This window comes from Bos indicus, chromosome 1 (assembly GCF_029378745.1).
Source record: "Bos indicus isolate NIAB-ARS_2022 breed Sahiwal x Tharparkar chromosome 1, NIAB-ARS_B.indTharparkar_mat_pri_1.0, whole genome shotgun sequence".
Classification (NCBI taxonomy): Eukaryota; Metazoa; Chordata; class Mammalia; order Artiodactyla; family Bovidae; genus Bos; species Bos indicus.
Window position 1 is genome coordinate 91,759,761 of NC_091760.1, and position 11,173 is coordinate 91,770,933.

At 37.2% G+C, this 11,173-nt stretch overlaps 1 non-coding gene across 1 annotated transcript; it reads left to right on the plus strand.

Annotated features, from left to right (window-relative positions):
* Positions 1-10,299: 10,299 nt before the first annotated feature.
* On the plus strand, positions 10,300-10,403 carry LOC139185263 (U6 spliceosomal RNA). Its single transcript, XR_011568869.1, has one exon. It is a non-coding gene; the product is annotated as a U6 spliceosomal RNA (small nuclear RNA).
* The last annotated feature ends 770 nt before the right edge of the window (positions 10,404-11,173 follow it).

Below are 11,173 nucleotides of genomic sequence, written 5' to 3' on the forward strand. Positions count from 1 at the left end.
AAAGAAATCATCTTTACTCTTTTGACCTTTTTTTGTTGTTGTTCAGTCACTCAGTTGTGTCCAACTCTTTGACTCCATGGTCTGCAGTATGCCAGGCTTTCCTCTCCTTCACCAACTTACTCTCTTGCTCAAACTCATGTCCATTGAGTCAATGATGCCATCCAACTATCTCACCCTCTGTCACTCCCTTCTCCTCCTGCCCTCAGTCTTCCCCAGCATCAGGGTCTTTTCCAATGAGCCTGTTCTTTGCATCAGATGGCCAACGTATTGGACCTTATTTACTACTGCTAACAGTAGCAGGGTTCAAAGTCATATAACTAGTTTCTGGCAATTTAATTTAAAACTTTGAAAAAAAAGAAAAAAACACGCACCTCTTTTGGAGTGAAGCATCTATTATAGATTGATGCCTTAGCTGAAACTTTCCAATTTAAGGCCCTGTTGCATATCCTGGTAATGAGCTCCCTTTAATTGAAGAAATCTGTTTTTCTTTGCAACATGAAAGAGCCTTTTAACATTAAATTTCTTATGGTGTTACATATAAGAAGTACACTTAGCATTATGACCCAATATATGCATAAACATAAATATTTATGAATTTATACACACCCCCAAAAGTTTCTCAAAATCTTCTACTTCTCTCAAACTTTATTCTTATCACAATTTTTCTTAGCCCTTATTGTTATTTTTTATTTCTCAACTCTTTATTTTTCCTCTTAACAAAAATATTTCTCATTTATCCCTCTACAGTGAGCCATTATTTCAGCTTCAAGCCACAGTAAAAATAAATAAATAAATCGGGAAAAATTTCCCCATCTTTGACCAAATCATAATTACCAATATAATAGAGGATTTTAGGGGGAAATTAATCTTTCCTTTCAGAGTTATGAGAGACCTTATAGTCTAGGAGGCAGCCTGAAAACAGTATTTAAAAGAGTGGATTTTGGGAGAAAGTGAAAATGAAAGTCGTTCAGTCATGTCTGACTCTTTGTGACCCATGGACTATGCAGTCCATGGACTATTCTTCAGGTCAGAATAGTGGAGTGAGTAGCTGTTCCCTTTTCCAGGGGATCTTCCCAACCCAGGGAGTTAACCTGAAATGATAGCTGTTGTACATCTTAAACATCTACCTTTGGAAAGAATTATTCTTTTATCCCCAACCATGTAAATTCTGCTTAAGTATTTTGCTAAGATATCTTGGTACATTTTTCTAGGGAGAAGGGAAAAGTCTAACTCCAATAATGCAATAAAATGAGTGACCTGTGAAGGATTGTATAAAGAAACATCTTACTAACAACGGACAAAAAAAAATTCAGAAGAAATTGGGACCCATGAGAGCCACTGTATTTATTTCATGATTATTCCTACCATCAATTCTGCTTATGTGGAAGTGTGAGCAAATCAAGAACTGATGTATTTACCCACAACCTACTTAGGGCCAAAGGCTGTATTAGAATATGTTGGCACATCAATAGGCATCTTTTACTCCATCTAATAATTTTAATAGTTTTCAAAGGCTTTTGTAATAAGTACCCAGACTTGGTGACTTAAATCACCAAAATTTACATTTTCATGTTTTCAAGATCAGAAGTTTGAGACTGAGATGCCAGCAGGTTGGCTTCTTCTGAGGTTTCTTTTCTCTTTTCCTTGTGTCTTTTCTTGGTTTTCCCTCTTTGTCTTTCTTTTGTCCTAACCTCTTCTTATAACAACACTGGTCATATTGGGTTAGCACCCACCCTTTAGATCTTGTTTTAAGCTAATTACCCCTTTACAGACCTTACTGCCAAATACATTCACATCCACAGGTTACTGGGGGTTAGGGCTTCAATATAGAAATTGGGCTGGGGAGCGGTACAGTTCAGCTCACAACATTGGTTTAGTTATAGACCTCTACTAACCTGACTGAGCGACTTTCACTTTCACTATCCTGCTGCCTGCTAAAGATGTTGGCACCTGGATCATAATATTTATTTTTCCTCCTTTCTGCCATCATCATGAATATCTTCAAGATTCAGGTAGACAATGGCTCTATCTCAGCCATCATCTACATAATTCACATATTTATTATCAACCTCTAATTGTCGAGTCCAGCTCGACAGCACAGGTTCCTGAAAGCGTGGTACAGCGAAAGAATGAGAAACACTCAAGAAAGTTACCACCAACACCCCCACGAGGTGAAGGTGCCCAAACTGATCTCAAGTCTACTTAATTATACTTTTTGAGACTTACTTGTACATGTTTACATGAGCATAGTCAGCCAAGTGGCCTTCAATGATAATCCTGTGCCATTAACATTGAACATTTTGGTATCCCTGTTTTTCTGCCTCAAGTACAAAGACCCAGTTAATCTTTATGTGCCTCCCAGTTGCCAAAGATAGGAACAGTCTGTTGATGGTTTCCCATCCCCAGGCATATATCCTGCTTTCAAGATGTTTTTTGTTCCTTCTTGGATTCCTTCAGGAGTCACATACTGGAATCCTGTCTTCTCAGCAAGAGTGTTTAATTCTTTTGCCAGGCCTTTTAGTAGTCCTCTCTCCTATACCTAATGGTAGCATTTATATCCATTTCACCATTGCACTCTTATATTTCAGTGCCTACTGTGTTACCAAGGCTTCCCACTCTTTTAATTCTCTCAAACTTTGTACTCATCACACCTATTATCAACCTTCATTGTGATTCTTTTTAACTCTTTTTCTTATAAAATAAATCCCCTTCTTTTAATTTCTTCTCTACTGAGCCATTAATTTGTCTTCAAACCAGAGGAAAACATCAATCAGACAAAAATTTCTTATCTCTTCTTCCACATGTAACCGTTGAGTATGTGTATTTTCTATTACTGCATAACAGGTTACCACAGATTTAGTACACAAATCAAAAATTATGAGTTTAGAGCTTTCCTGGGTCTGTAGTCCATGTGAGAGTTAACTGTATCCTCTTCTGGGGTTTCACAAGGTTGAAATTAAGGTGTTGGTGCCTGTATGCATGCTAAGTCGCTTCGATTGCGTCTGGCTCTTTTTGAGCCTATGGACGGGATCCCTCCAAGTGCCTCTGTCCATCAGATTCTCCAGACAAGAGTACCGGAGTGGGTTGCCATGCCCTCCTCCAGGGCATCTTTCCCACCCAGACGTCTCCTGCATTGGCAGGCAGGTTCTTTACCACTAGCGCCATCTGGGAAGCCCAGACCTGCAATCTCTTCTAAGGCTTAGCATTCTCTTGCAAACTCCTTAAGGGAGGGAAAAATTAATTTCCTTACTGTTCTGACTGAAGTTATTGCTTGTTCTTGCTAGCTATAAACTAGGGCAGGTTCTCAGCCTCTGAAGGCCTTCCTTCAGTTCTTTGCCTTGTGGCCTCTTTCTCTTTATCGTATCAGTTTACTTCATCTTTGACGCTGACAGAAGAATGTCTCTGTCACTTCATCTTCTTTTAGAGGGCTGACCTGTTTAGATTAAGCCAACCAAAGATATGATTTAAATCAAGGTTTTAAATCAAAGTCAACTGATCAGTAACCTAATAAGGGGAATGATATCTCATCATATTCACTCTTTTGGGACTTTAAAGGGCATATAGATCAGAGGATAGGAATCTCAGAGTCTAGCTTAGAATTCTGGCTACCCCAAGATAGCTGGAGAGCATCATAAAACTGTGTGACCCCAGGAACTTCAAATGCATAATATCTAAACATTGATTATATCCTCAACAGAGTCAGACATGACTGAGGTGACTTTGTGTGCATGCATGAAGCATGCATCTTATTCAAATTAATTTTTTTGTGACTAAGGACTGAATAAGTATGTGTTTAATGTATTAATAAAAGGAATAAGTGTTGTATTGTGATTTAGAAAAAAAAAATCTTATTCATACTCTAAGCTTTGGTTTTCCTTCAAACTCTCTCCAATTCTAACATTAAATGACAATGTAATTGTATATCTTTAATAATAAAAAAAAAAAACTTCCTCTTGAAATAAGAAAAGTCATACCCTTTAAAATTACTTTTATAGCTTGTTAGGTTAGTTTGTATTTCCAGTAGAGAATATAAACATGAAAAACAGATCTCTTTATAATATAATCATTGGAGAACAAGAATTATAAAATTATTATGCTATAAATTATTTATGGACTTGTTATGTTACAGTGAGAGAGAAGCAGTGTATAGTCATCAGCTAATTTGCAAGAATTCATTAACACCCTCACACTGTTTTATAATTTATATTTTGATTAACCTCCTTATACAGTTTTGGGATTTATACTTTGTGTACATAGTATATAATATAATCTAGGAGTATGTATATATATATATGTATATATAATAGATTGTATTATTATTTGGGGCAAGGTCTATGTATTATTCACCTTTGTCTTCTTAGCATCAAATAAAATACCTAGAATAGGGAAATTATTAGTTATTTATTGAATAAAAAAAGAGATTGACTAATGAGTAATCTGATGTACAGAACACTGAAACAAAGCTTGCAAAGGTAAGATACTTTCTTAGGTCATAATTTTCAAAAACATTTGGAAATGTAGAAAGAACAGTCCAGAAGATGTTAGTGCTAAAAATACAGACTTGAGATATATCCATGAAGGTAGGTTTGCTTGTACATATAAATTAGGGCTAATACTACAATTAACTTTGATCATCTTTACCCCAAGTCCTTTTCAGAGTCCTTTTTTATCCCACATCCTATATGCTTCTGTATTGAATTTTTTTGTATTAATTTAGCTCCCAGTCTCCATTTTCTTACCATTCTAATATATAGTACAGACACATTTAGATGAAGTATCGCAAATCATCAAGATATTGCCCTGCTTCAAAGGCACAAAATATTCCTCCTAATTACCAAATTAAGGTGAAATAACCTGGTCCCATTTTACCTTTATAGATCAGCATGCCAATCCCTGTTACTTGTATTCTAATCTATTCAATGCAACCTTGGTTCCTAAAAATATTGGTATACATAACTGCTCATTCTGTTTTCTCTCTTGGGAATAGCTTCCTTCATCACTGTATTTCAAAATTTTAACATTTTCAAAGATCTGACTCATATGTCGTATTTTTCTTGAAGTCTCCTTAAACTTAACAGCAAGAAAGTGTTTACATGCTTTTGTCTTTTACAGCATGTTTTTTTCTGTTTTCTTATAGTACTTATTGTCTGCCATCATGTGCAATTGTTCTTTATATGCTTTATGACTTTCTTATTGAATGGAAATCTTTTTTTTTTAAGATAAGGGTTTTTGTATTTCGGAACCTACTTTTCTGTGACATGGCACAAAATAGACTCAGTGGAGTATTTTTTCATTGGCAGTATACAATAATCATTGATTGAATCTTATAATATGCCTCATACTTTGCATATCTATCCAAGCAACAACACAGATACAGGATCCCTAATTTAAAGAAAAGACACAGTCATATGTTAGTAACAGGATAGAGATTTGTATATTAACCTGTCAAATTTTAAAACCCATACACTACTGTATAACTCAGCTCCCACTCTAAATAGTGAAGAAACACCTTGATAAAATTTTAAAAAGAATTAAGCTTTCACTTTTTGAAAATTAAAATTTTGGTTTAGACACACTTGCACTTGTGCCTCTTTTTTAAGCATTTTAAAAATTTAAGTATAGTTAATTTTCAGCATCATGTTAGCTTTAGGAGTAAGGCAAAGTAAGTTGGATGTGTGTGCGTATATTCTTTTCCAGATTGTTTTCAGTTATAGCTTATTACATGATAATGAATATAGTTCCATGTGCTATATAGTAGGTTCTTGTTTATCTATTTTATATATAGTAACATGTATATGCTAATCCCAAACTCCTAATTTCTTTCTTCCCGTCCCCCCACTATCTTTTTTGATAACACAAGTTTGATTTATATGTCTGTGAATCTATTTCTGTTTTATAAGTTCAGTTGAGTTCACTTCAATCACTCAGTCGAGTGCAACTCTTTGTGATCCCACGGACCGCAGCACTCCAGGCCTCCCTATGCATCACCAACTCCCAGAGTTTACTCAAAGTCATATCCATTGAGTTGGTGATGCCATCCAACCACCTCATCCTCTGTCGTCCCCTTCTCCTCCTGCATTCAATCTTTCCCAGCATCAGGGTTTTCTCAGAAGAATCAGTTCTTCCCATCAGGTGGCCAAACTATTGGAGTTTCAGCTTCAACATCAGTCCTTCCAATGAACACTCAGGATTGATCTCCTTTAGGATGAACTGTCTCCTTGCAGTACAAAGGACTCTCAAGAGTCTTCTCCAACACCACAGTTCAAAAGCATCAATTCTTCTGCATTCAGCTTTCTTTATAGTCCAACTCTCACATCCATACATGACTACTGGAAACGCCATAGCCTTGACAAGATAGACCTTTGTTGACAAAGTAATATTTCTGCTTTTTAATATGCTGTCTAGGTTGGTCATAGCTTTTCTTCCAAGGAGTAAGTGTCTTTTAATTTCATGGCCTCAGCCACCATCTTCAGCAATTTTGGAACCTCAAAAAATAACATCTGCCACTGTTTCCACTGTTTCTCCATCTATTTCCCATGACGTGATGGGACCAGATGCCATGATCTTCGTTTTCTGAATGTGGAGTTTTAAGCCAACTTTTTCACTCTCCTCTTTCACTTTCATCAAGAGGCTCTTTAGTTCTTCTTCACTTTCTGCCATAAGGGTGGTGTCATCTGCATGTCTGAGGTTATTGATATTTCTCCTGGCAATCTTGACTCTAGCTTGTGCTTCATCCAGCCCAGCGTTTCTCATGATGTACTCTGCATATAAGTTAAATAAGCAGAGTGACAATATAGTGCCTTGACATATTCCCTTTCCTATTTGGAACCAGTCTGTTGTTCCATGTCCAGTTCTAACTGTTGCTTCCTGACCTGCATATAGGTTTCTCAAGATGCAGGTCAGGTGGTCTGGTATTCCCATCTCTTTCAGAATTTCCCACAGTTTATTGTGATCCACACAGTCAAAGGCATTGGCATAGTCAATAGCAGAAATAGATGTTTTTCTGGAACTCTCTTGCTTTTTCTACAATCCAGCAGATGTTGGCAATTTTATTTCTGGTTCCTCTGCCTTTCTAAAACTCAGTTGAACATCTGGAAGTTCATGGTTCAGGTACTGTTGAAGCCTGGCTTAGAGAATTTTGAGCATTACTTTGCTAGCGTGTGAGATGAATGCAATTGTGCAGTAGTTTGAGCATTCTTTGGTATTGCCTTTTCTAGGGATTGGAATGAAAACTGACCTTTTCCAATCCTCTGGCCACTGCTGAGTTTTTGGCATAAAATGAACATGTGAAAGTGAAAATCTCTCAGTCATGTCTGACTCTTTGTGACCACATGTACTATAAAATCCTAGCAGACCTAACAGACCTACTGTAAAGACCTAACAGAAGCAGACCTAACAGAAGCACAAGCAGAATATATTAAGAAGAGATGGCAAGAATACACAGAAGAACTGTACAAAAAAGATCTTCACAACCCAGATAATCATGATGATGTGATTGTCTGGCTCACCTAGAGCCAGACAACCTGGAATGTGTAGTCAAGTGGGCCTTAGGGAGCATCACTATGAACAAAGCTGGTGGAGGTGATGAAATTCCAGTTGGGCTATTTCAGATCCTAAAAATGATGCTATGAAAGTCCTGCACTCAATATGTTAGCAATTTGGAAAACACAGCAGTGGCCACAGGACTGGAAAAGGTTAATTTTCATTCCAATTCCTAAGAAAGGCAATGCCAAAGAATGCTCAAACTACCGCACAATTGCACTTATCTCACACGCTAGCAAAGGAATGCTCAAAATTCTCCAAGCCAGGCTTCAGCAATACATGAACCATGAACTTCCAGATGTTCAACTGGTTTTAGAAAGGCAGAGGAACCAGAGATCAAATTGCCAACATCCGCCAGATTGTAGAAAAAGCAGGAGAATTCCAGAAAAACATCTATTTCTGCTTTATTGACTATGCCAAAGCCTTTGACTGTGTGGATCACAAGAAACTGTGGAAAATTCTGAAAGAGATGGGAATACCAGATCACCTGACCTGCCTCTTGAGAAACCTATATGCAGGTCAGGAAGCAACAGTTAGAACTGGACATGGAACAACAGACTGGTTCCAAATAGGAAAGGGAATATGTCAAGGCAGTATATTGTCACTCTGCTTATTTAACTTATATGCAGAGTACATCATGAGAAACGCTGGGCTGGATGAAGCACAAGCTAGAGTCAAGATTGCCAGGAGAAATATCAATAACCTCAGACATGCAGATAACACCACCCTTATGGCAGAAAGTGAAGAAGAACTAAAGAGCCTCTTGATGAAAGTGAAAGAGGAGAGTGAAAAAGTTGGCTTAAAACTCCACATTCAGAAAACGAAGATCATGGCATCTGGTCCCATCACGTCATGGGAGATAGATGGAGAAACAGTGGAAACAGTGGCAGATGTTATTTTTTGAGGTTCCAAAATTGCTGAAGATGGTGGCTGAGGCCATGAAATTAAAAGACACTTACTCCTTGGAAGAAAAGCTATGACCAACCTAGACAGCATATTAAAAAGCAGAGATATTACTTTGCCAACAAAGGTCTATCTTGTCAAGGCTATGGTGTTTCCAGTAGTCATGTATGGATGTGACAGTTGAATTATAAAGAAAGCTGAGTGCAGAAGAATTGTTGCTTTTGAACTGTGGTGTTGGAGAAGACTCTTGAGAATCCCTTGGACTGCAAGGAGATCTAACCAGTCCATCCTAAAGGAGATCAGTCCTGGGTGTTCATTGGAAGGACTGATGTTGAAGCTGAAACTCCAATACTTTGGCTACCTGATGCAAAGAGGTGACTCATTTGAAAAGACACTGATGCTGGGAAAGATTGAGTTCAGGAGGAGAAGGGGATGACAGAGGATGAGGTGGTTGGATGGCATCACCAACTCAATGGATATGTGTTTGAGTAGGCTCCGTGAATTCATGATGGACAGGGAGGCCTGCTGTTCTGCAGTCCATGGGGGTCACAAAGAGTCGGACATGACTGAGTGATTGAACTGAACTTATACCCTTTTCGGGCTCCAACTGAATCAAAACAGATAATCATTAGACATTAACAACACAGTAAAAGTAATGTTAGAATTATAAATATCTTGAAGCAACCATCATAAAAATGCTTCTAGAAGCGGTTATGAACAGGATACAAACAAATGCAAAGATATAAAGTCTCAGCAAAGAACTAGAAAGTTTTAACCATTAAATAGAAGATATGAAAATCCAAATATAAATTTTAGAACCATAAAATATAATAATTAAAATTCAGTGACTAGACTCATTTAACAAATAGAACATGTAAGTATTTTGGAATACAGCTAAACGGTGCTGAGAGGGAGATTTATAGCACTAAATGTATGTGTTAGAGATGACAAAGAGTCTCAAACTGATAATTAAGCCCTTCCTTGAAAACCTATAAAAAGAAAGGCAAAATGAACCCAAAGCAAGGATACCGAGAAACTAGATCACTCATACATTTCTGGTGGGAGTAAAAAGTTTTACAGCCACTCTGGAAAACAATTCAGCAGTTTCTTAATAAATTAAACATTCAACTACCATCCAACCCAGCAATTCCACTTCTTTGCCTTTACTCCAGAGATAAGAAAACTTATGTTCACACAAAATCTGTACATGAATGTTTACAGCAGCTGTATTTGTACAAGGCCAACATTAGTAAAACACAGATGGGCTTCAACTGGTGAATGGTTAAACAAACTCTAGCACATTCAAACCACATAATCTAGCTCAGCAATAAAAAGCAATGAACTATTGGTACATATAACAACTTGGACAAATCTCCACACTGAGTAATACGCTGAGTTAAAAAAAAAAAAAAAAGTCCCTACATATAGGTTATATATGATATGATGCAATTTATATAACACTTTTAAAATGATTAAAATTGTAGAAATAATAAACAGATTTCTGGTTAACAAAATTTAAGACCTGAGGAAACTGTAAATGGCAATATGCAAGATCCTTGTGATGATGGAAAATTCTGTACCTTGACAATTGAGTGTCAGTGTCTTGATTGTGGTATTGTTCTGTATGAGTTTGAACTGCATGGCTCCACTTGTATGTAGATTTTTTCAATAAATGTTTAGTATATATCCATGGTTGGTTGAATCCTGGAGTATAGAACCTCAGATAAGGAGGGCCATTCTAGAGTCATACATGGATTTTTGACTCTGCAGGTGGTGGATAGCTCTAGTTCTCTTGGGTTGTTCAAGTGTAAACTGTAGTTTTAAAATGTTATTGTTGGTGTTCACTTTGGCAGCACATATACTAAAATGATACAGAGAAGATTAGAATGATACAGAGAAGATTAGCATGGCCCCTGCACAAGGATGACATGCAAATTCGTGAAGTGTTCCATATTTTTAGGTTCAAAAGGGAGGGGATATATGTATACCTATGGCTAATTCATGTTGAGGTTTGACAGAAAACAACAAAATTCTGTAAAGCAATTATCCTTCAATAAAAAAAAATAAATAAATAAAAGAAAAAGTTACTGTTGGGGAAACTGGGTAAAAGGTACCTGGAAATTCTTTGTATTATTTCTTAAAATTGCAGGTGAGTCTATAACTATCTCAATATATCATTTTGCTTAAGACAATACTGTTAGTTCTTTCAGCCACTGACAAACTGTAAGGGAATCAAAAGGTGTAAGTATGAGTTTCTTAAAATAAGATTCCCTCTGCATTATGCCAGAATTCCAGATGAAAATCATTGATTAGTAAAGCAAGTTTACAGTGGTTGAGTGATGATTTGAAGATATTAGTTGGTGAGAGGATCGAGGTATTCCCAAATTCTGTTTAGATAATCACTCCATATCCCCACTGAATTTCCAAAGGAACTGCCTACACATAGAAAACACAGGGCAAAGATACAATTTTACCCAGGGGCAAAGTAGCTTAATACCTCCCAATCCTGAGCTCAGGTAAATTTAGGAAAGAGAATATAGATTCAGTTCAGTTCAGTTTAGTCGCTCAGTGGTGTCCGACTCTTTTCGACCCCATGAATCGCAGTACGCCCAGACTCCCTGTCCATCACCAACCCCCGGAGTTCACTGAGACTCACGTCCATTGAGTCTGTAATGCCATCCAGCCATCTCATCCTCTGTTGTTCCCTTCTCCTCCTGCCCCCAATCCC